Source organism: Mesoplodon densirostris, chromosome 4 (assembly GCF_025265405.1).
Source record: "Mesoplodon densirostris isolate mMesDen1 chromosome 4, mMesDen1 primary haplotype, whole genome shotgun sequence".
NCBI lineage: Eukaryota > Metazoa > Chordata > Mammalia > Artiodactyla > Ziphiidae > Mesoplodon > Mesoplodon densirostris.
The window spans coordinates 182379502-182402026 of NC_082664.1; the positions used below are offsets into that span (position 1 = coordinate 182379502).

The 22525-nt window shown below is 44.3% G+C and overlaps 1 protein-coding gene across 10 annotated transcripts in view; it reads right to left on the reverse strand.

Annotated features, from left to right (window-relative positions):
• Positions 1–22525, reverse strand: part of SVIL (supervillin) — a 243371-nt gene that overhangs the window by 158977 nt on the left and 61869 nt on the right. For all 10 annotated transcript variants that reach the window (XM_060097838.1, XM_060097837.1, XM_060097833.1 and 7 more), the window contains exon 3: positions 19486–19587. The gene's annotated coding sequence lies outside the window, so the exon portion shown is untranslated. The remainder of the gene's footprint in view (positions 1–19485; positions 19588–22525) is intronic.

Here is a 22525-nt window from a genome sequence, read left to right on the forward strand (position 1 = left end):
ACAAATAACTCAGTTTTGTTTCTTTTTATGGCTGAGTAATATTCCATTGTATATATGTACCACACCTTCTTTATCCATTCATCTGATGATGGACACTTAGGTTGCTTCCATCTCCTGGCTATTGTAAATAGAGCTGCAATGAACATTCTGGTACATGACTCTTTTTGAATTATACCGTATGCTAACACATATATATGGAATCTAAGGGGAAAAAAAATTTAAAAAGGTCATGAAGAACCTAGGGGTAAGACGGGAATAAAGACACAGACCTACTAGAGAATGGACTTGAGGATATGGGGAGGGGGAAGGGTAAGCTGGGACAAAGTGAGAGAGTGGCATGGACATATATACACTACCAAACGTAAAATAGATAGCTAGTGGGAAGCAGCCGCGTAGCACAGGGAGATCAGCTCGGTGCTTTGTGACCACCTAGAGTGGTGGGATAGGGAGGGTGGGAGGGAGGGAGATACAAGAGGGAAGAGATATGGGAACATATGTATATGTATAACTGATTCACTTTGTTATAAAGCAGAAACTAACACACCATTGTAAAGCAATTATACTCCAATAAAGATGTTTAAAAAAAAAAAAAACACCGGCTTTGTGATTGTTTTGCTCAAGGGTTAAAGACAATTTTTCTATTGTAAATAGTGCTGCAATGAACATTGGGGTGCACGTGTCTTTTTGAATTATGGTTTTCTCTGGGTATATGCCCAGTAGCAGGATTGCTGGGTCGTATGGTAGTTCTGTTTTTAGTTTTTTAAGGAACCTCCACACTGTTCTCCATAGTGGCTGCACCAACTTACATTCCCACCAACAGTGCAGGAGGGTTCCCTTTTCTCCACACCCTCTCCAGCAATTGCTGTTTGTAGATTTTCTGATGATGCCCATTCTAACTGGTGTGAGGTGAATGTTCATTGCAGCACTATTTACAACAGCCAGGTCATGGAAGCAACCTAAATGCCCATCAGCAGACGAATGGATAAAGAAGATGTGGTGCATATATACAATGGAATATTACTCAGCCATAAAAAGGAATGAAATTGGGTCATTTGTAGAGACGTGGATGAATCTAGAGACTGTCATACAGAGTGAAGTAAGTCAGAGAAAAACAAATATCACATATTAACGCATATATGTGGAACCTAGAAAAATGGTTACAGATGAACCGGTCTGCAGGGCAGAAATTGAGACACAGATGTAGAGAACAAACGTATGGACACCGAGGGGGGAAAGCGGCAGGGGGGATGGTGGTGGTGTGATGAATTGGGAGATTGGGATTGACCTGTGTACACTGATATGTATAAAATGGATGACTAATAAGAACCTGCTGTATAAAAATAAATAAAATGAAATTCAAAAAAAATTAAATTAAATTAAAAAAAAAAACAAGACAATTTGTCCAAGCCACAGTTTTTCCTCGCCTCAAGCAACAAGCAAAACTTCACAGTCACTTCCTGATCTCTGTCCTGGCCCTCACCTTATTTTCCCTTTGACCAATCTGGCTTTCTACTCCTTTTTAATTTTATTTTATCTTGTTTTATATATTTATATAAGCTGCTTTAAATTCTTCCTGGAGCAAGCAGGGTAAAAATAAATAAAAAGTTACGTGAAACAGTTGACTATCTGGGTCTTTCTTTTAAGAAAAGATAACACTGTTACTGCAACAATGCAGGGTTTTCTGGTTTTTGTTTTTTTCCTAAAAAAGATTCATTCCCACAAAAGAAACATCTAACTTTTGGATGACTCTGAGGTTATTGGTCCCTGCAGCATCAAATTGGCCTAGCTTAATGCACTGGAGTCTAGTAGGATAACTCTCCTAGGCTGCTTCTTGCATACTTGCTTCTTTGTTCAAAGTCCAGTTAATTCTACCTGTGCAATCTGTTTAAATACTTTCCTCCATTTTTCTTTTTTTTTTTTTGTTATATCCTGAAATCAGGAAACTCTTGTCATACACACTTCTTCCCAAAAACTTGACAGTAATCAGAACTGATATGCATGAGAGTAGATTTAATGATACACCCATGAAGAAAATGGAACACCACATTTTATAAATTAAGAACTAGACTTAGACCTCTCCAAGATATTTGATAAGTAACTATTTCTCATTTGCTATTATTTAATACTAGTAGTATAATAACCATATGATAGTCTACCATTCTTTCTAGTGACTTCATTGTATCAGATTCGGTATGACTTTTAATCTGGCTTTTGTGGGTTAATCTAGAAACCATGACTACTTATGATATCGATCTCAAGAGAAACTACATTCTATGGTACCTGTTTTATAATAAACAATGAACATGTGGAAACCAAAAGTAAAACACAATGCTTTTTACAATCATGACAAAAAAATAGTTAGACATAAACTTAACTAAACATATACAGGATCTGTATGCTGAAAATTATAAAAGGCTGATAAAAGACATCCAAGGAGACCTAAATAAACAAATACACATACACTGTGTTCATAGTTTGGAACAGTCAACATAGTAAAGATGTCAATTCTCCCCAAAACGATCTATAGATTTAATGCAATTTCTATCAACATGCCCGGAAGGATTTTTGGTAGATAAAGACAAGCTTATTCTACAATTTATAGGAAGAAGCACAGGCCTTAGAATAGCTAGAACAATCTTGAAAAAGAAGAATAAAGTGAGAGTAATCAATGTATCCCACGTTAAGGCTTACTATAAAGCTATAATAATGGAATAGAATAGAGAACCCTGAAATATACCACACAAATATACCCAACAGATTTTTGACATAAGGTGCCATTTCAACAAACAGTGCTGGACCAGATGGACAGACATAGACAAAAAAAAAAAAAAAAAAAAAAAAAAAACCTTAGATCTAATCCTTACAACTTATACAAAAATTAACCAAAGTGAATCACAAAATTAAGTGCAAAATATAAAACTATGATACTTTTAGGGAAAAAAACAGGAGAAAATCTTCAGGACCTAGACAAAGTTCTTGGACTTGACCCCAAAAGCACAAGCCATAAAAAATGACAAAGTAGACTCATCGAAATGTAAAACTTCTGCTTTGCAAAAGACCATGTTAAGAGGATGAAAAGATATGCTAGGGAGTGGGAGAGAATATTTGCAGGTTACATATCTGAAAAAGGACAGCTACACAGAACATAGGAAGAGCTCTCAAAATTCAACAGCAAAACCTCCCCAAACAGTCCAATTAGAAAATAGGCAAAAGATATGAAGAGACATTTCACCAAAGAAGATGAAGGACAGGTTGCAAATAAGCACATGAAAAGATGTTCAACACCGCTAGCCACTAGAGAAATACAAATTAAAACAGCAATGAGGGGCTTCCCTGGTGGCGCAGTGTTTGAGAGTCCACCTGCCGATGCAGGGGACACGGGTTCGTGCCCCGGTCCGGGAAGATCCCACATGCCGCGGAGTGGCTGGGCCCGTGAGCCATGGCCGCTGAGCCTGCACGTCCGGAGCTTGTGCTCCGCAACGGGAGAGGCCACAGCGGTGAGAGGCCCGCGTACCGCAAAACAAACAAACAAACAAACAAACAAAAACAGCAATGAGATATCCCTACACACCTATCAGAATGGCAAAAATGAAAACAACAGTGACCAAACCAAACGCTAGTGGGGAGAAGCTGGACCACACATCGCCAGTGGGAATAGAAAATGGCACGGCTACTCTGGGAAACCATTTGGCAGTTTCTTCAAAAAGTAAACCTGCTAAAGCAAACTACCATATGGCCTAGCAACTGCGGTCCTGGATATTTATTCCAGAGAAATGGAAACTTATTTTCATACAAAATCCTGAATACATATGTTCACAGTAGCTTTATCTGCAATAACCAAAACCTGGAAACAAGCCAGATGTCTTCGATGGATGAACAGTTTAATAAACTTGGTGCACCCATACCGTGGAAGGCCGCTCAGCAATAAAATGGAACAATCTATTGATACATGCAGCAACCGGATGAATATCCAGGGAATTGTGCTGAGTGAAAGAATGCCAGTCCCCAAAGTTTAGATGCTGTGTGACTGCACTTATACCACATTCCTGAAAGATATCATCGTAGACGTGGAAGGCACATCAGAGGTTAGGGATGGGGTGATGGGGCTATGAGAGGACAGCGTGAGGGGTCCTTCTCCTGTTCTAGTGACTGCATCAGAGCCAATATCCTGGTGATGATGTCGTTTTATAGTTTTGCCAGATGTTACCATTGGGGGAAAATGGGTAAAAGGTACACAGGCTCTCTCTGTAGCAAGTCTTACAACCGCATTTGAATCTATAATTATCTCAAAATTAAAAGTCTAAACACTAAAAAAAAATCTACTTCAAGTGAAACGCCCAAATGCAACCCATCTGTAACTGGGTTACTTACCATAATTGTACTTTGAGTAAATCTATGTAGATTTGCCTGTTATCAATGCCATCTGAAGAAATCCCAATTGGAAATGTTTCTTTTCCCCTACAAGAAGGGAAGTCATGGTCCTGAAGTAAAATATTTGATACAGAGTAAGAAACGGAGAGGACTGCTTTCCAACTAAACATGTTTATTTGGCAGGTTGTCTGGATACTGAAAAGAGCACCTCTAATGACTAGGGCCAATCAAAGAACAGGATTCCTCCCCATCATTTTCAGCAGTTCAATCCACCGCCAAACATGACCGACACTTGAGAAAGAGTAAGAAAACAACTCTTCAGAAAGGGAAGAGACCGGGTCATCTCAACATTTCATCCTACTACAAATACAGCAAACAGGTTTTTCAGCTCGAGAGTTCTACAGTCTTGGAGGTGTCGTTCTTGAAAATAAAAGGACAAGATCAAAGTTTGGCCTTCCGAGTGCTGGGACAGGTCGTCTGAGGATGCTTCAGGATCCTCCGTCCTCTCAGATGCTACAACATAAAACTTAGATCCGAACATCCTGACCTGGCCCTCCTGGGGGTCACTCACGCTGGCCTTTCGTGCTAGAAAGGATCAGCTCTGGGGAAGGCCACGGCAGAGATGAGATGAAGCTTCTCTTCAGTTCACCGAAGGCAGGGAGCACAAGCCCAAGAACATGCACGCTCCCGCCTCCCTCACCTCCGCCCCCAAGTTCCTGCAGCCCACCTCCGCCCCCCAGCCTGTGCCCACCTTCTTCCTCTCTCCCCCTCACTCATCGTCCCTGACCACTGTCCCCTCCGGCCCCAGAACCCACAGGCTCCCGCATAGAGTTTACAATTGGACTCCAGCTCCCTCCGCATCCCAGCACCTGCTCCCCCACCACGGAGCCCGCCAGTGGACTTGGCCTCTGGCCGGCGGCGTCTGACACTCTCTGACCATTTCCAGCGGCACGAGGTCTCCACCCCTCCCAGAGTGACTTCCATCGCGATGCTCCTGTCTCGATCGCTCCCGCTGTCCTGGCTGCGCTCGGCCCTCACCTCGCAGCCCTGCCCACATCTCGCTGCCTGGGGTCCTTCCTCCCCGCCTGCTCTCCCCATCCCTGCTCTCAACGGCCTCTCGCCAGGACTCCTGCAAGAGCCTCCACGGCGCTTCCCTCCTCCAGCGACACGTCCCCAAGTCCATCCTCCCCGCGCCTTCCAGACGCATCTCAACCGCCCAGGCTGGGCTGCAGCACTCCCGGCAGAAACCTCCCCAGCAGCCGTGCCCGCAGGTCTCAGCGCGGAGCCCGCTGGCACCGCCCCCCCTGGTGCCAGTCCTTTCTCACTGACGGAGGCTCACGTGATGAGCTTTTGCACGTGATGTTCTTGAGTAGTAAATGTAAGCGCGTTCCTGTAAAAGAGTCACTTTCACCCTCTCGTGTGTAGATGCTCATCAGAAGGGAAAAGGGACCGGGTTACAAATAAATACTTGGGCGACTGCACCTGCCCCAGAGATGAACTCACAGGGACCGAGATCTGTGCTGACTTTTATGGACGTACGGCTGAGAGTGGTGTGGCGATCAGAAAGGGTTTTCGTGTCTTGCTTTATTGCCAGCCTCACATTTGGATACACCCGGGAGGCTGCGCCACGCGTGGGTATCAGGTGGCATCCGTGTGCTGGTGACAAACAGAGGGCGAGACTGGCCGGCCTGGTGGGTAAAGTCCAAAGTCCCTACCACCTCTGTGACCCGGCCCCTTCCCACCTCTTCAGCCATATGGCCCGGCATCCCCCCCCCCGTAGGTGACCACGAGAAACCGCACTGACCAGGGCTGCTGGGTCCAGGCGGGTCTCGGAATGCCCTCCCTCCCTCGTCACCTTGAAAACGCCTCATCATCCCTTCCCGATGAGCCCTTCCGGACCTGGTCTATGATTTCCAACCTCTAGACTGTTCGTGCCCACGGGGCAGGGGCTCCATCTGTCTCTGAATCCACAGAACCCAGGAGGCTCCACCACTCCACACACGCGGTAAGTGTCTGGGACGTGCCCTCAGATCTCTTCTTCTCATTTTAATTCAGCGACAACACGCGCCTCTTTTTTCCAGGTGTGAGTAATCAATTCTTAATATCCCTCGGAAGTTAGAAAGTGACAAGAGTGACAGAGCCGCTCCCCAGTTTATAAGCAGAAAGTGAAGGGGGTGGAGCCCACTCACATGCTTTTGGGCAGAAGCCCCATTTTCCAGCTTTCCCTCCGTGAAGCCCCTATTTCCGAAGGAAGGAGGATGTCAGGGCATCGGCCAGAACTGTCAGTGCAGGGAAAGCAAGACAAGAGCTCTCTGCCTAACTGCTCCCGCCTCCTGCAAAGTTCTGATTTCTAAGAGGCAATGAACTTGAGCAATCAGGAGACGTATCTGTTTAAGCTGCTCATCTCCAGGGGATGAAAACACTGAGCCCCAGGATCTGAATTCTGTCCTCATTCCTGCTATGATGGGACCAGACTTGGAATCATCTTCTTTTTCTCCATAAACTTGGGAACTGGACTTGGAATCACTTTCTTTTTCTTCTTCTCCATAAACTTGGGGTCTTGACATCTGCGAGTGAAGACCAGAACATACCTGATCGTCTCCTAACACCTACACTAACACACCCCTGCGAGTCTGAGCTTGGGCTGCCTGCACCATGGACGAATAAATGTGACCGCTGGGTAGGTTTAAAGAAAGCAAAAAGGGGGATATTATCGTTGGTTAACAATATTTTTCAACCAATAAATCACCCTGTCCCAGACAGTCTAAATCAATCAATCAATCAATCAATGTCTCTCTGTCTGTCTCTCCTTCTCAAAGCTTAGGGAGAACTTCAGTGGTTTAGACGACAATATTTCGAGCTCCAAGGTCACGTGTAGGTCACTGGCTTGAACACCAGATGAGCAAGCCAACTCTTCTCTCCCAGGCTGCTGCTTCAAGAGCGATGGGTGGAGAGCAACGCTGAGCACGAACAGAACTGCTGGCCTCGTGGTCCAGATGAAATGTGAGTTTGCCAGGGAGGGAGCTTGGCCCGTGTTTTATGAGTCCTGGCTGCGGGGAGGGGATACAGCCTCTCACAGGGCTGGACCGGCATTACATTCCTGGACACCATGCTGAGTCTTGAGAGTAACGGGAGAGGTACAAAGTGTGACGTGCTCCGTTTAGGCTGCTATGGATCTAAGAGTATGGGATTGCTGTGAATTCATCGCATGGCAGAAACGCAGAGGTGGCTTCGCAAGTGGGAACATGGGCTTGGAGGGCTCCAGCCGGTGGAGGGAGGTACTCGGACACGGAAGCAGACCCAGACGCTTGACCCTTTCCACGAGGGGTTGACGTCACAAAGGTCAGCACCAAAAGTGGTTCCCTTGGCTGACCCCAAACACCAAGAGGGCACAGACAGCCCTGACTCCTGCGTGAACACACAAAGCTCCTGCGGTCCTCGTGGGGGGCTGTGTAAAGGTGCCTCTCTGCGTTGAGATGCACAAAGGAGAAGCAGGGGCAAACTCCAGACCTCAGAGGTACGCTGGGGACAGGAAGGACGGGGGTGCTTTCTCTGCAGCCACAGTCTCCCAGCCTCGACACAGTCCGACACCCCACGCGGCCTTGGGTGGGGGCACAGAGCGTGCAATCTCCCCAACAATGGGCTTCCGTTATCACGTTCATTCTCCTTCTTTTCCGCCAGAAACACAATTCTAAGCGATGGCTGCACACTTGGGCCAACCCACAAGAGCCTAATAATCCTTTAATAAAATGGAACCACAGTACCAATAATTCTATAAAATGGAACCACTACGCACTGTAGCTTCAAATATGTCTGTGGCTCCCACTGGGGATTCCTGAATGCCAGCTCGCTGGCACCACACGTGGTGACTTCCTACCCTAAGGCCGAGGCAGAGACTCTTGTTTTGGGGGCCGGGGCTACGAAGTTGAGAAGGAGGGCACCATCTGGACAGCTGAGTGTGGGACAACAGGGTGAGGAGGTGGCGTCCACCGTGCAGGCAGCATGGGGTGGGGGGCTGAGTTCAGGGGGGAGGAACCCCTGGGGCAGACAGATGATGCTGAAAGCTGAAAAGTCTCAAGGAAAGAAAACAAAGGAAAGATATGGGGATCCACTGACTGGGTTCTGAAACACGGACTTCATTTTCTGATGTTTCTCATTTCACGGCTCCAGGTGAAAACTTGGCCTCAGTCCAGAGGCCAAAAAATTCCTGCTCGAGGTGGACTCGCATGGTCCCATGGGGTTCTAAAAACCTGAGGTTCTCTGATTCTGAGGCAAAGCACTGTGTCACAGTCACCGAAGAAAAACGGAGACAATTAAGAGAAAGAAAAGAAGAGTGCAACACGATGATGGAAAGGGGTCCAAGGAGAGAGAACGTGTGTGAACGCCAGGCCTTCCGGAATGAGAAGTACTAATGGGACGGCAGGGCGGGAAGTACACACACAGCGTCGCCCCTCAGCTCCCCCAAACAGAGACTCGGCCTAGAGCGGACGACGCCGTCACAGACCCCGAAGTCATCTGCCGGCCTTGCTCTCCCAGCGTGGACGCCTTAGTAGCATGTACGGGGAATTCCCTTCCGAGGATCTACTGCAAACATCTGGTAACCTCATCAGTGGGACGGAGAGCGTGCCCTGCATCAGACTGAAGAGAGGAAACGTAGCCGCAAAGACGTCCTCAAAGGAAGACCCTTACTTAGGAGTCCTTCCAGGTTCTCCTAAGTCCTTGGCTCGGCTTTATTCAGCCTCCATTCCCACCCCAGCGCCCTGAGAACGTGAATGCCAAGAGGACAGAGATTTTTGTCTGTTTTGCAGACGGTTGTTCATTTCCAGTGCCCAGAACAGTGCCTAAGATAGTAAATGTTCAATAAATGTTCCTTGGAGGAAAGGAATGAATCATACCTATTGTACAGGGAGAGCACCCAGAGTTTTTTTAAAAGTAAAAAATTTTTTTCTTTATCCCCCCCCCCATTACTCTCTCCGCAGCCCCCAGTCTGGGATCATGATCCCCGCTGGCTTTGGGAAGACCGTCCCACAAGCCTGAATTAGTTTACCTTCTTTCCACATACCTCTTTGGGGAAGATTTTCCTCATTAGACAAGGACTAATTTCAGTGCCGAGCTCCCGTGCATTCTGAACTTTTAGCATCACTTATGCAAATCCACGGCACCTGGACCAGCGCAGGGAGGGAGGCGAACTGCGGGATGAACCTGGACTGCAGGCAGGATCGGTTTCCAGAGTCAGGCTCCTGACAGGGCCCTCCCTAAATGTTTTCTGATGATGGCCAAGTGGGCAAGCTCAGGTCTTTCTCCCCAGAAACATGATCCTGCTTTCTATACCGACAAGTATTAATTCAAATCCCTAGTGGGCAGTCCAGGATATGGAAATTACAGTAATCTAATCTTGTAGAGGAAGAAGTATGAATCATCATTACACGGTCTGACAAAGAGCTAAGTGATTAATCCCAGGTTGCACAGAGGCTGGGGTCCACGGCGATGGCTCCCTGTGGGCTACCAACCAGACAGTGGGACCCAGCCGGCAAACATCAGACAGGCAACATCACGGCTCTCATCCCAGGGGAGCACCAAGAAACAAAGGGCCATGTTCTCAGGACCATGCTGCAAAGCTCCTGATTCTTTGGAAAACTCTGACTGTGTGGCCAGAGGAGTGAGAGAATCTGGGGCTCAAAAATCTTGTCTCTCTTCTGACTCTGGTGTCACACGCTTAAGCTCTGAGGTTTACTTTTCAGTAGGACCTGGGAGGTTTGCGGAATAACAGCGTCTCAGAAAGTGACCAGAAACTCCAATCCTCTCCAGGGAAAACAGAAGACTGTGCTTAGGAAAAGACACCACCGCCAGCCAGGGTGCCCTCTTCACCACATCACAGAAACCTACCGCTCTGAAGGAAGCTCTTGACTTTCTCCTGAAACTTGCAGAAAGAACACTGAAGCTCCCCAGACCCCATCAAGAAACCATAGCCCCAGGCGCACTGGGAAACTTGGTCAGGGCGCCCACAGCCCTGAACCATCACTGGGCTTGGCGCTTTTTTCCCTCCACTTTTTCTCTTGCACAGCTGTGTTCAATTTTCTGTCCTTGGGGTTTTTAAAGGAACATTTATGCTAGGGCCAGGATTCTCCAGTTTTATGGTTATACAACTCCCTCTCAGGGCCAAAGAATGTTTGAAAAGCCTTAAACCCAGCACAGAGAGTTAGTAAAAGTATCCAAACGAAAGTGAAATGAAAAGTCAAGACTTGTTCCAAAGTCGATTCAACCTCTTACTTGATTGTGCTGTACCTTCTGTTTGCCCTTCAAGACATTTGCTACCTATTTTTTATCGAAGTATAAGTACGGTGTGTGTGTGTGTGTGTGTGTGTGTCTGTGTATGTGTGTGTGTTTGTGTCTGTTTGCGAGCAGGTAAGGAACAGAGAAGTCCAAAGGTGTATTTATATTCTTCCACGGTTACTGTTTCCTGTTCGATGGTAAATTTTATTTTAAATAAGACCTCCATCTTCAATTGGATTGAATAAAAGATCACAAAGAAAGATTCCTTGAGGATTTTTAAGGGCTTGTTTTTCCTAGTTAGAGAGCCAGACAGTACTAGGTTTTTGGTAGTAGGATAGCAGTTTAAAAAAAAAAAACAACAACCCTAGTTTTTACTTAAATGGTGAAACTAGTGGCATTGTTAGTTGAAACACCCTAAGTACATTATCAACATCCAAAAGCACAGACCCCCACACACATGCACCAACCAAAGAGCATGAGGCTCCCACCAGCCCATGAAATGCTATCCAGGCTTCTAAGTGCAGCCGATGGAGCTATTTCAGAACGCCCAGAAGTCTCTTACCCGTCCGCTTCTCTTCTCTCTTCCTGTCACCTAGATTCCCACATCTCAAAGAAATCTGCCCAAAGGCTCTGTCTAATACAGGTTCATGAACATCACTCGTTTTTTGCCCCCTGGAGTCTCCCAAAGGCCGTCCGCCTGCTTGATACACACTCCCCTCGACCTGACAGACAAAGCAAAGTTCAGGCTCTGAGGCCTGAGGTTTGTGACACAGCACACAGCACCCACATGAGAGGCCTGGCTGCAGCCCAAGGCAAACAAAATGATTTTGAGAAACAAAGTAATATGCACAGACTCACCCTTGAGCAGAGAAAACTGAATCAGTTTTCCACCATGGGAGGATCTGAAATGCTGTCAGTAGCACCTGCTAAATACAGCCTGATTCTCTGAAAACGATTAGCAGATACTGTAAACTAACCTTGCGACCGGATCATGATGAGAGACGAGAGGCTTCTCTCCAGGGGCCGACGTGAGCAGAGCACACGATGCCTTTCCCTTTCGACCACCTTCTCTCGCTCTTTTAAGATCAAGATATCAAAAGTGCCCTTTAGCACGGCCTTATAGGCAAAATGATAGGTTAATGTTCAAAGGACTCCTCCCAGATAACCAGACTCTAATTCTCCCATGATTGGAAGTTGCCAGAAGTGAGTAACAATCTCTAAACCTAGGGCAGAGGACAGCTGAAAAAAGCAGACTCTGAAGTCAGGGTTTTTTTGAAGTCGGTAATTTCATCAAGTAGGACACACTTCTAATAGCATTTTCTCATAATAATAAATTAAAAACCTTGTGGATCTCTGCTCTAGAACAAAGATGCTTCTTTCAGAATAAGAATGTTTTCATGAAAGTAATACAGAAAAATTCTTCCCTCAAAATCCCCAAACACATGCTCTCTACATGTACAAGGAAACACAGCCAAACAACAATAACCACATAAAAATAATTTTTCAAACCACACATACAAGAAAAAAAAATCTTTACAAGAAGGCTATAAGCAGGGCTTGAAAAACCAGGATGTTTTCTAACATCATGCCAAGCCAGTTAGAACACACTGCGCTTTAAAAATAAGGTTTTACAATAGCCCACTTACATTCCATATAAGAAAAGGCAGAAATGTGAGCTGAGAACAGTCAGATACAACTTTAAAAATCTGACTCACTGAAGCGTGTAGGCACGCACACACGTGTGTGCGCACACACACACACACCCCTTGTAAAAGAGAAAACAAACACCACTTGGGCTCATCCAAAATGTGCCGTCTTTAATCACGGTCTCATGATGTTTACCCAAAACATCCAATGCACTTTATAGCCTAAGGAGCAGTCCAAGTTCTCAACAGAAGGTTGTTACTTGAAGGACCATGTGTCTTGAAGAGCTGTTTTCACACAATCTAAATGAATAAAGAAGCATGGGGGAAAGAATGCACTGATGCAAATGGTAAGACCCACAGTCATCGCACCTTTGAGGCTTATGAAATGAACTCCACCTCGAGCATTTGTATGTGTGCCTTTTGAGAAAGTCACCCCTGTTCCCTCCACCTCGCTTCAAGGACCCGCTGTAGTCTCGGGGACCCCAATGCTGGGATCCACTGATGTCTGAAGAGATGCAAGGCAATGATGTAGGTACAGCCAGGACTTCACTTTAGAGAGACCTGCACCGCATCTAAAAGCCTGTGGAATGTCTTTTCTCTTTAATCTGGTTTCAAATGAAGATTTTATTTATTTATCTTTAATTTCAAAAACTTTTTATTGAAGTATAGTTAATTTACAATGTTGTGTTAGTTTCTGGTGTACAGCAAAGTGATTCAGTGTTTTATATATATATATTTGTATTCTTTTTCAGATTCTTTTCCATTATAGGTTGTTACAAGATATTGAATATAGTTTCCTGTACTATACAGTAGGTCCTTGTTGGTAATCTATTTTATATATAGTCATGTGTATACATTAATCCCAAACTCCTGATTTATCCCTTCCCCCCCACCTTTCCCTTTTGGTAATCATACGTTTGTTTTAATTAATTAATTTATTTATTTATGGCCACTTTGGGTCTTCATTGCTGCACACAGGCTTTCTCTAGCTGCGTCGAGTGGGGGCTATTCTTCACTGAGTTGCGCGGGCTTCTCATTGTGGTGGCTTCTCTAGTTGTGGAGCATGGGCTCTAGGCATGCGGACTTCAGTAGTTGTGGCTTGCGTGCTCTAGGCGCGTGGGCTCAGTAGTTGTGGCGCACGGGCTTAGCTGCTCCATGGCATGTGGGATCTTCTCGGACCAGGGCTCGAACCCATGTCCCCTGCATTGGCAGGCGGATTCTTAACCACTGTGCCATCAGGGAAGTCCATAAGTTTGTTTTCTATGTCTGTGAGTCTGTTTCTGTTTTGTAACTAAGTTCCTTCATATCATTTTTAAAGATTCCACATATAAACGATATCATATGATATTTGCCTTTCTCTGTATTACTCACTTCACTTAGTATGATCATCTCTAGGTCCATCCATGTTGCTGCAAATGGCATTACTTCATTCTTTTTCATGGCTGAGTAATATTCCATTGTACATATATACCACATCTTCTTTATCCATTCATCTGTCGATGGACACTTAGGTTGTTTCCATGTCTTGGCAATCGTAAATAATGCTGCTTTGAACACTGGCCTCACTAGAAACACTTCCCTCGCTGCCTGTACTGCTCTTACGCATACCCCTCCTCAGTCCACTCTGGTCTGGGTTTCCCACTACTGAGCTACCCTCGTCCAGGCCACCCGAGCTCGGGGACCCCGCACTCTCCACCCTCCTGCCTGGCTACCTCTCCTCCACCCCACCCCGTCCCGAGCCTCATTAACAATCTCTCTCTCTCCTCTCTCTGCTATCCTCTCCGTGGATTTATCTATTACCTACATTCTATCTCCTTTCAGAACCACTCCCTGGAGTTCCAGCCTCACATTCAACTGTCTACTGAACACCTCTCTCTGGATATTCAACAGGGACCTCAAACTTAATATGTCCACGACAGAAGTCTCGATTCTCAAAGCTGGCCCTCCTCATTAAAAAACAAACAAACAAAAGAAAAGAAAGACAAAACAAAGAAATCCCTCCTCCCCCAGTCTTTCCTCTCCTCAGAAGTTGCCAGAATTTGGGAGTCATGCTTCCTGCCCCCCTTGTCCTCACTCTCCGAATCTCATCCATCACCAAGTGCCGACAGCTGTACCTCCAAGACACATCCCTTTCTCTTATAATATACAACAGCTTCATTGATATATAATTCATACGCCATGCAACTCACCAATTTAAAGTGTACATGTCAATGGCTTGTAGTATGTCCATGGAGCTGTACGACCATTATCGAATCAGTTTTAGACATTTTCATCACCCCCAAAGGAAACCACACACCCATCAGCAGTCAGTCTCAATTTCCCCTTAAACAATCCAGTCCTAGGCAAACATTAGTCTACTTTACATCTCTGTAGATTCGCCTGTTCTGGAAATTTCATATAAATGGACTCATACAATACACGGTCATTTGTGTCTGGCTTCTTTCAGTTAGCATATTTCCAATATTCATCTATGCTGTAGGATGTATCAGTATTCTATTCTTCTTTATAATCAAATAACATCCTATCGTATGAATATACAATGTTTTATTTGTTCATCAGTTAATAGACATTTGGGTGGTTTCTATTCTTTGGCAATTGTGAATAATACCACTAGGAGATGAAAACTATTATATATAGAATGGATAAACAACAAGGTCCTACTGTACAGCACAGGGAACTATATTCAATATTCTGTGACAAACCATCATGGAAAAGAATATGAAAAAGAATATATATATGTGTAACCGAATCATTTTTCTTTACAGCAGAAAGTAACACAACATTGTTAATCAACTAGACTTCAATAAAATTAAAAAAAATAAAAGTGCTATGAAAAGTTTTTATATAGAAAAATGTTTTCATTTCTCTTGGGTGTACACCTAGGAGTGGATATGCCAGGTCATAAGGTAAACTCTATGTTTAAGTATGTTAGGAACTGCCCGACTGTTTTCCAAAGCAGCTGCTTGGGAAAGAGTCTGCATTCCTACCAGCTGTGTATGAGAATTCGAATTTCTCCATATCCTCACCAACACTTGTTACTGTCCATCTTTCATAGAGGGTTATGAAGTGGTATCTCACTGTGGGTTTGATTTGCATTTCCATGATGGCTGGTGATGTTGAAAATCTTCTAATGTGCTTATTGACCATTTACATATCTTCTTTGCCTATTTCAGATCTTTACCTATTTTTGAATTAGGTTAGTTTTTTAAATAAATTTATTTATTTATTTAATTTTTGGCTGCATTGGGTCTTCATTGCCGCGCACAGGCTTTCTCTAGTTGTAGCAAGAGGGGGCTACTCTTGTTGCAGTGTGTGGGCTTCTTATTGCAGTGGCTTCTCTTGTTGAGGACTACAGGCTCTAGGTGAGCAGGCTCAGGAGTTGTGGCACGCGGGCTCAGTAGTTGTGGCTTGCGGGCTCTAGGGCACAGGCTCAGTAGTTGTGGCGCACGGGCTTAGTTGCTCTGCAGCATGTGGGATCTTCCTGGACTGGGGCTTGAACCCGTGTCCCCTGCACTGGCAGGCAGATTCTTAACCACTGTGCCACCAGGGAAGCCCAAGGTTATCTTTTTATTATTGAGTTGTCAGAGGTTTTTTTTTTTTTTTTTTTTTGCTGTACGCGGGCCTCTCACTGCTGTGGCCTCTCCCGTTGCGGAGCACAGGCTCCGGACACACAGGCTCCGCGGCCATGGCTCGCGGGCCCAGCCGCTCCGCGGCATGTGGGATCCTCCGGGATCGGGGCACGAACCCGTGTCCCCTTCATCGGCAGGCGGACTCCCAACCACTGCGCCACCAGGGAAGCCCTGTCAGAGGTTTTATATATTCTAGATACAAGTCTAGAATACATGATTTGCAATTTTTTTTTTTTTTTTTTTTTTTTTTGCGGGCCTCTCACTGCTGTGGCCTCTCCAGTTGCGGAGCACAGACTCCAGACGCGCAGGCTCAGCGGCCATGGCTCACGGGCCCAGCCGCTCTGCGGCATGTGGGATCTTCCCAGACCGGGGCACGAACCCGTGTCCCCTGCATCGGCAGGCGGACTCTCAACCACTGCGCCACCAGGAAAGCCCCTGCAAATATTTTTTCTCATTCTGTAGGTTGTCTTTTCACTCTCTTATTAGTGTCTTTTAATACACAAAATTTTTAAATTTTTGTTGAAGTCCAATTTACTTTTCTGTTGCACTTGTACTTTTGGTGTTATACCTTGAAAAATCACCGCATAACCCAAGGTCATGAAGATGAACACCCACATTGTCTTCTAAGAGTGTTACCGTTTTAGCTCTTATATTTAAGCCTTTGATCCATCCTGAGTTAATTTTTGTATATAGTGCAAGGTGTGTTGACATTCTTTTGTGTGTTGATATCCAGTTGTCCTAGAACATTTGTTGAAGAGACTATTTGCCAGTGAATTGTCTGGGCACATTTGTCAAAAATCAATTACCATAAATGTAGGAGTTTATTTCTGGTCTATCAGTTCTATTCCAAAAATCTATATGTCTATCCTTATGCCAGAACCACTGTCTTAATTACTGTATTAAGTTTTGAAATCAGGAAGGGTGAGTCTTCCAAGTCTGCTCTTTTTTAAGATTGTTCTGGGTATTCTGGGTCCCTTAAATTTCTATATGAATTTTAGGGCCAGTCTGTCGATTTCTACAAGGAATCCATCTGAGATTTTGAGAGAGACTCTGCACTGAATCTACAGATCAACTTAGGGAGTACTGCCATTTTAACGATAACGTCTTCTGATTCATGAACATGGGATGTATTTCCATTTATTTGGCATGTTCTTTAATTTTGTTCAACATTTTGCAGTTTTAAGAGCATGCTTTATACTTCTTTAACTACATTTATTCCTAAGTACAGGCACACCTTGTTTTATTGTGCTTCACTGTATTACACTTTGCAGATATTGCCTTTCATATGAACTGAAGGTTTGCTGGCAACCCTGCATTGAGCAAGTCTATTGTCGCCATTTTTCCAACAGCATTTGCTCACTTTGTGTCTCTGTGTCACATTTTGGTAATTCTCACAATATTTCACACTTTTTCATTGTTCCATTTGTTATTGTGATCTGTGATCAGTGATCTTTAATGTTACTATTGAAAAAAGATTATGACTTGCTGAAGGCTCAGATGATGGTACTTTTTAGCAGTAAAGCATTTTTTAATTAAGCATGTACATTGTTCCTTTAGACCTAATGCCACTGCATAATTAACAGACTACAGACAGTGTAAACATAACTTTTATATGCACCGGGAACCCAGAATATTTGTGTGACTCACTTTATCGTGATACTCACTTTACTGCCGGGGTCTGGAACCAAACCCGCAATATCTCCGAGGTATGCTTGTGTTTCATTCTTTTTCATGCTATTGTAAAAGGAATTATTTTCTTGATTTCATTTCAGATTGTTTGTTCTAAGTGTACAGCATTACAGTTGATTTTTGTATATTGATCTTGTAACCTGCAACCTTTCTGAATGTGTCTATTAGTTCTAACAGTTTAGTGGATTCCTTAGGGTTTTCCATACCCAAGATCATGTCACCTGCAAACAGAGATAGTGTCACTTCGTTCTTTCCAATCCAGAAGCCTTTCGTGTTCTTCACTAACTGCCCTGGCTAGACCTCCCAGCTGTGGGGTTTTCATAGGCAATCTTTTTAGGCTGAAGACGTTTCCTTCGATTACTAGTTTGTTGTTGTTCCATTTGTTTATTTACTTATTTATTTATTTTGGCTGTGCTGGGTCTTAGTTGCAGCATGCAGGATCTTGAGTTGTGGCATGTGTGATCTAGTTCCCTGACCTGGGATTGAACCCAGTCCCCCTGCATTGGGAGCGCAGAGTCTTAGCCACTGGACCACCAGGGAAGTCCCTAGTGTTTTTTGTTTTTTTATCTTAAAGAGGTATTAGAATTTCTCAAATTCCAAATTTGTTTGCATAACAAATTTCCAAATTTCTCTGCATGAGACATACCCGTATGCAATTGTGTTTCCCTCTGTATGCTCTCCCTATACCATCTCCACAGCTCAGTATCACTCATCTTTCCAGGTCTGTACTTTAGGGCAGTGCTGGACCACCCTGTTCAAAGTTCCCATCCACCACTATCTCCTCCCGAGTCAGCCCTCACACAGCCTTCAACGCACTCAGTCATTGTTGTTCTAAGTACAGATTTGCTCACATTTCCATAAGGTTTAGTATTTGCCAGCATGAATGCATCATTTTAATCCTCACAACAACCTTACTAGGTAGATGCTCTTGACACAATTTCACAGATGTTGAAATTGAATGAGAGGTTAAGTGTCTGTTCAAAGTCATGCAGTTTATAAGTGGCAGACTCAGGATTCAAACTCAGGGCCCATCACTCCTGAGACCATTGTCTTAAACCTCTGGCTGTCGTGCCTATCAATCATTGTTCTCACTTGCTTCTTACCATATTTTCTATCTAGACACAAGCATCAATCTCTTTATCGCTGTACTTTTAGCATCTAACACGAGCGTGGCAGGTGTTAATAAATACTTAATGAACAAATGAACACCGGACTTTGGATGCCCTATAAGAAGAGTTCCACACGACTCTGGTGAGCCCTGCCGACTACATGCGTCCATGGAGAGTCACGAGGCTCATCCACTTCTGAGACCCTTCAGGAAGGAAGGTTAACTTCAATGTCTCTCAAACTCACTGGAGCACAGACCCATCTTCATAGCCCTGTCTCCACTGCATTAACAGTCTATAGAGAAGTGTGCTCCATGGAACACACTACACACTTTGAGAAACCCTGCCCCAGAGTGGCCAGGCAGAGAGCACGGTCCCTAGAAAGGTGTTTCTGTTCCCTCCCGTGCCTGGCTCTGCCCTCCTCTAAAAACTCTAACTTGGAGCCCCTGAAAGCTCTGTCATGACCACAGCTCAGTTCAAAAAGAAAACCCCAGTATATTAAGCTTTTCTTTTCTTTCACACATTGGAACACATGGCTACTAAGGAGACAGAAAGATTTTTCCAACTTGTCAGATGGCTCTCCCCTCTGGATGTTGGTGGTCCCATAACTTATCACTGAGGAACCTTTAATTTTCTCAGACCTCTGGTTTGTTGAGAGTGATGTAAACAAACTCATCCTTCACAACGTCCTTTAACCTAGTCTCAGAATTGCAGCCAAAACCAATGATGTGTCAACCACAGAACACTTATATTTTTTTTCTAACTACTTACTGTAATGCTGATGTTTAAATCATGGCTTCTGGTAGAGAAGGACTTCAAAACCCTCCCTGTCTCAGCTCTCCCAGTCTTCTAGCCCGTCTACTCCAACTCTTCCTGCAAAAGGAGAAAGAAAAATTTCTACTCGGCAATCTGAGAAAGAAAACAGCAAACTATATAAGACAGACACATGTATGAGCAAGGCAAGATACATGGCTGTGATTCATTGGCTTCTAAAGAGCTTTTTCCCTTTCAATTAATCATCTTACATCGGTGACTACAAATTATAGGCAGTGGTTAGAATATCTTTTTAAACCTCTTATAAAAAATACTCAATTAAAAATACATTTTTTATAGAGTTATCATATGACCCAGTGATCCCACTCCTGGGCACATATCCAGAGAAAACTCTAATTCCAAAAGATACCCCAATGTTCACAGCAGCACCATTTACAAGAGCCAGGACATGGAAGTAACCTAAATGTCTATGGACAGATGAATGGATAAAGAAGATGTGGTACATATATACAATGGAATACTACTCAGCCATAAACAAGAATGAAATAATGCCATTTGCAGCAACATGGATGGACCTAGAGATTATCATATTAAGTGAAGTAAACCAGACAAAGACAAATATCATGTGATATAACTTACTTACATGTGTAATCCTAAAAAATGATACAAATTGACTTATTTACAAAACAGAAGACTCACAGACATAGAAAACAAATTTATGGTTACCAAAGGGGAAAGAGGGAGAGGGATAAATTGGGAATTTGGGATTAAAAGATACACACTAGTACATGTAAAGTAGATAACCAACATGGACCTACTGTATAGCACAGGGAACTACACTCAATATGTTGTAATAACCTATAAGGGAAAAGAATTTGAAAAAGAATATAGATATATGTGTGTGTTATATATATTTATATAAATTATATATATATTTATATATATAAATTCAGTTTATATATATAAACTGAATCACTTTGCTGTACACCTGAAACTAACACAACATTGTAAATCAACTATACTCCAATAAAATAATAAATAGAATTTTAAAAAAAGAAAAGCAAAAACAAACAAACAAATACATTTTTTCCTTCATCTCAAACTCAGTGAATAAAATCATTTCTATGTGATCGTTCTCCAAAGCTCTGATTTTTCTCTGGTGATGAAATTTGACATTTGGTCTAAAAGCAGAGCTATCTTGAGTAAATATGAGTTCTTTCTACGACACAAATTTACATCAGACCCAAACAAAGGGCTTTGGGAAAGAAGCCTTGTAACAAAGGAAGACTCGAAAAGACAGAGGAGGGTAGGTTGGAATTCATCGAGGAGTTGGATGTGTACAACGTGAGGGAAGTGACAAAGGCCCAGGTCCTTAGAAAAAGAGAGAGGCTGGGTAAAGAAGTCGAGACCAGCGTAACCCGTTTAGGGCGTCAGGAATGAGGGGCTGGGCTAGAACCTGGTCTGTGCCCTTAATTCCAGGCAGAGAAACTCTTCAGCATTCACTTCCCTCAAAGACTGGGGAAAAGAGGGAAAACACCACCCGTGCTGGAAGTACAACAGAGTAGGACAGAGGGCAGGGTGCACTTCCCTGGGCGATCTTCCTAACTGTGACTTATCTGCATACAGCATGACCTCCCTGGAAGTACACTCATTCCTCACCCTCAGAAGGCCAGCTGCCTGTGTGGCACTGCAATGACTCAGCCTGGGAGAGAGGCACCATACGTGAGCAAGGCTCCAGCCTGAGACCCCAGACTAGAGAGGGAAGCCCTAGGTCTGTTAGTGAGTTAATGGTTAGTTGGTTAGCGGTTAGGCTTTGGGAAGTCTTTGGTTTTAGGGGCTAATGAGGCACCTCTTCCTCTCTCTTCCTGATGTCTAGGAAGTACTGGCTTGTATCACCTTTTGAAAACATCATCTTAGGAAAGAGTTCACTCAAGTACAAGAGGCCCTGAACTGGACAGCAGCCAGCAACGCGCCAGCATCCTAAAGGTCAGAGCTGGTGTCAGTAGCCAGGTTTTGGAAGCATATGGGAGGCGTGCTCTCAGAGCCTCTTTTACCTCCTGTAGAGAGAATGGGGTCCCTCTCCAGAAGCCCAGGCAGAGGCAATTTACAAGGAAATGAGCCTGTGGGGAGGAGAGGGTGGAGGGCAGTGGACCATTTGAAGTTCCCACAAAGCAAAGAAACATTGTTACCACTGCTCGGTGAACTTCAGACAGCCCTGAACTCATGACTTGAAGCCACAAAGACGCTTGTGGTTAACACAGACCGACTATTGGGTTTAAGGAGACTGTTTTTTTGTGCCAAAAAAATTTATTTGCCTTCCTCCCCCCAAAATCTGTTTATTATTAAAAAAGCCCTGGAGCCCTGGGAACTGGGCTAGACCAATGTTAGCCTGTCCTTCTCCTGAGCCTCTTCCAGGTACCAAACTGGGGAGGAAGTGCCTGCTTTAGGAAGAAGACCCTCTTTCCACACGGGCTGCAAAGGAAGGGAAAATGAACTTATTTCAAGAAGAAAAAAGGCCAAGAAAACCAAGAGAAGCCGAGACAAGGGCAGGAGAGGACATACTCATCTCTCTTTCTCTTTGGAGAGCACCCCTCTGTCCTTGGTATGCAGCCCCTGGTACCCTCTAGAGCTGGGGTTCTCAATTTCGCATGTACAGAGGGATCCCCTTGGGGCTCTCCTACCAGAGGGCGAGAAAGAAGAAAACCTCCCGTGGAGATCATGAGCCCATGGACCAAGAAGGAGTCTGAAAGTCCCGTACCTGAAACACTTTCGTTCTTGGAATCTGCTTTGTCTAAAGACAAAGGGAAACCTTGGTCACTAGATAATAAAACTTCAGAATATAGCATTGGCAGGAAAAGAAAACAATATATCGGCTTCAGTGCACTCATGATAACTTGGGGGGAAAAAAACAAAAGAGCAAGGCCCACAGCGAGGCAAGGGTCCAAACTAAGTGACAGGCTGAAGTTTAATTAAACTAGTCAAACCTGTATAAAAGCGGAAAAAATTCCAGAGGAGAATGGGGCACTGGAAGAATCAC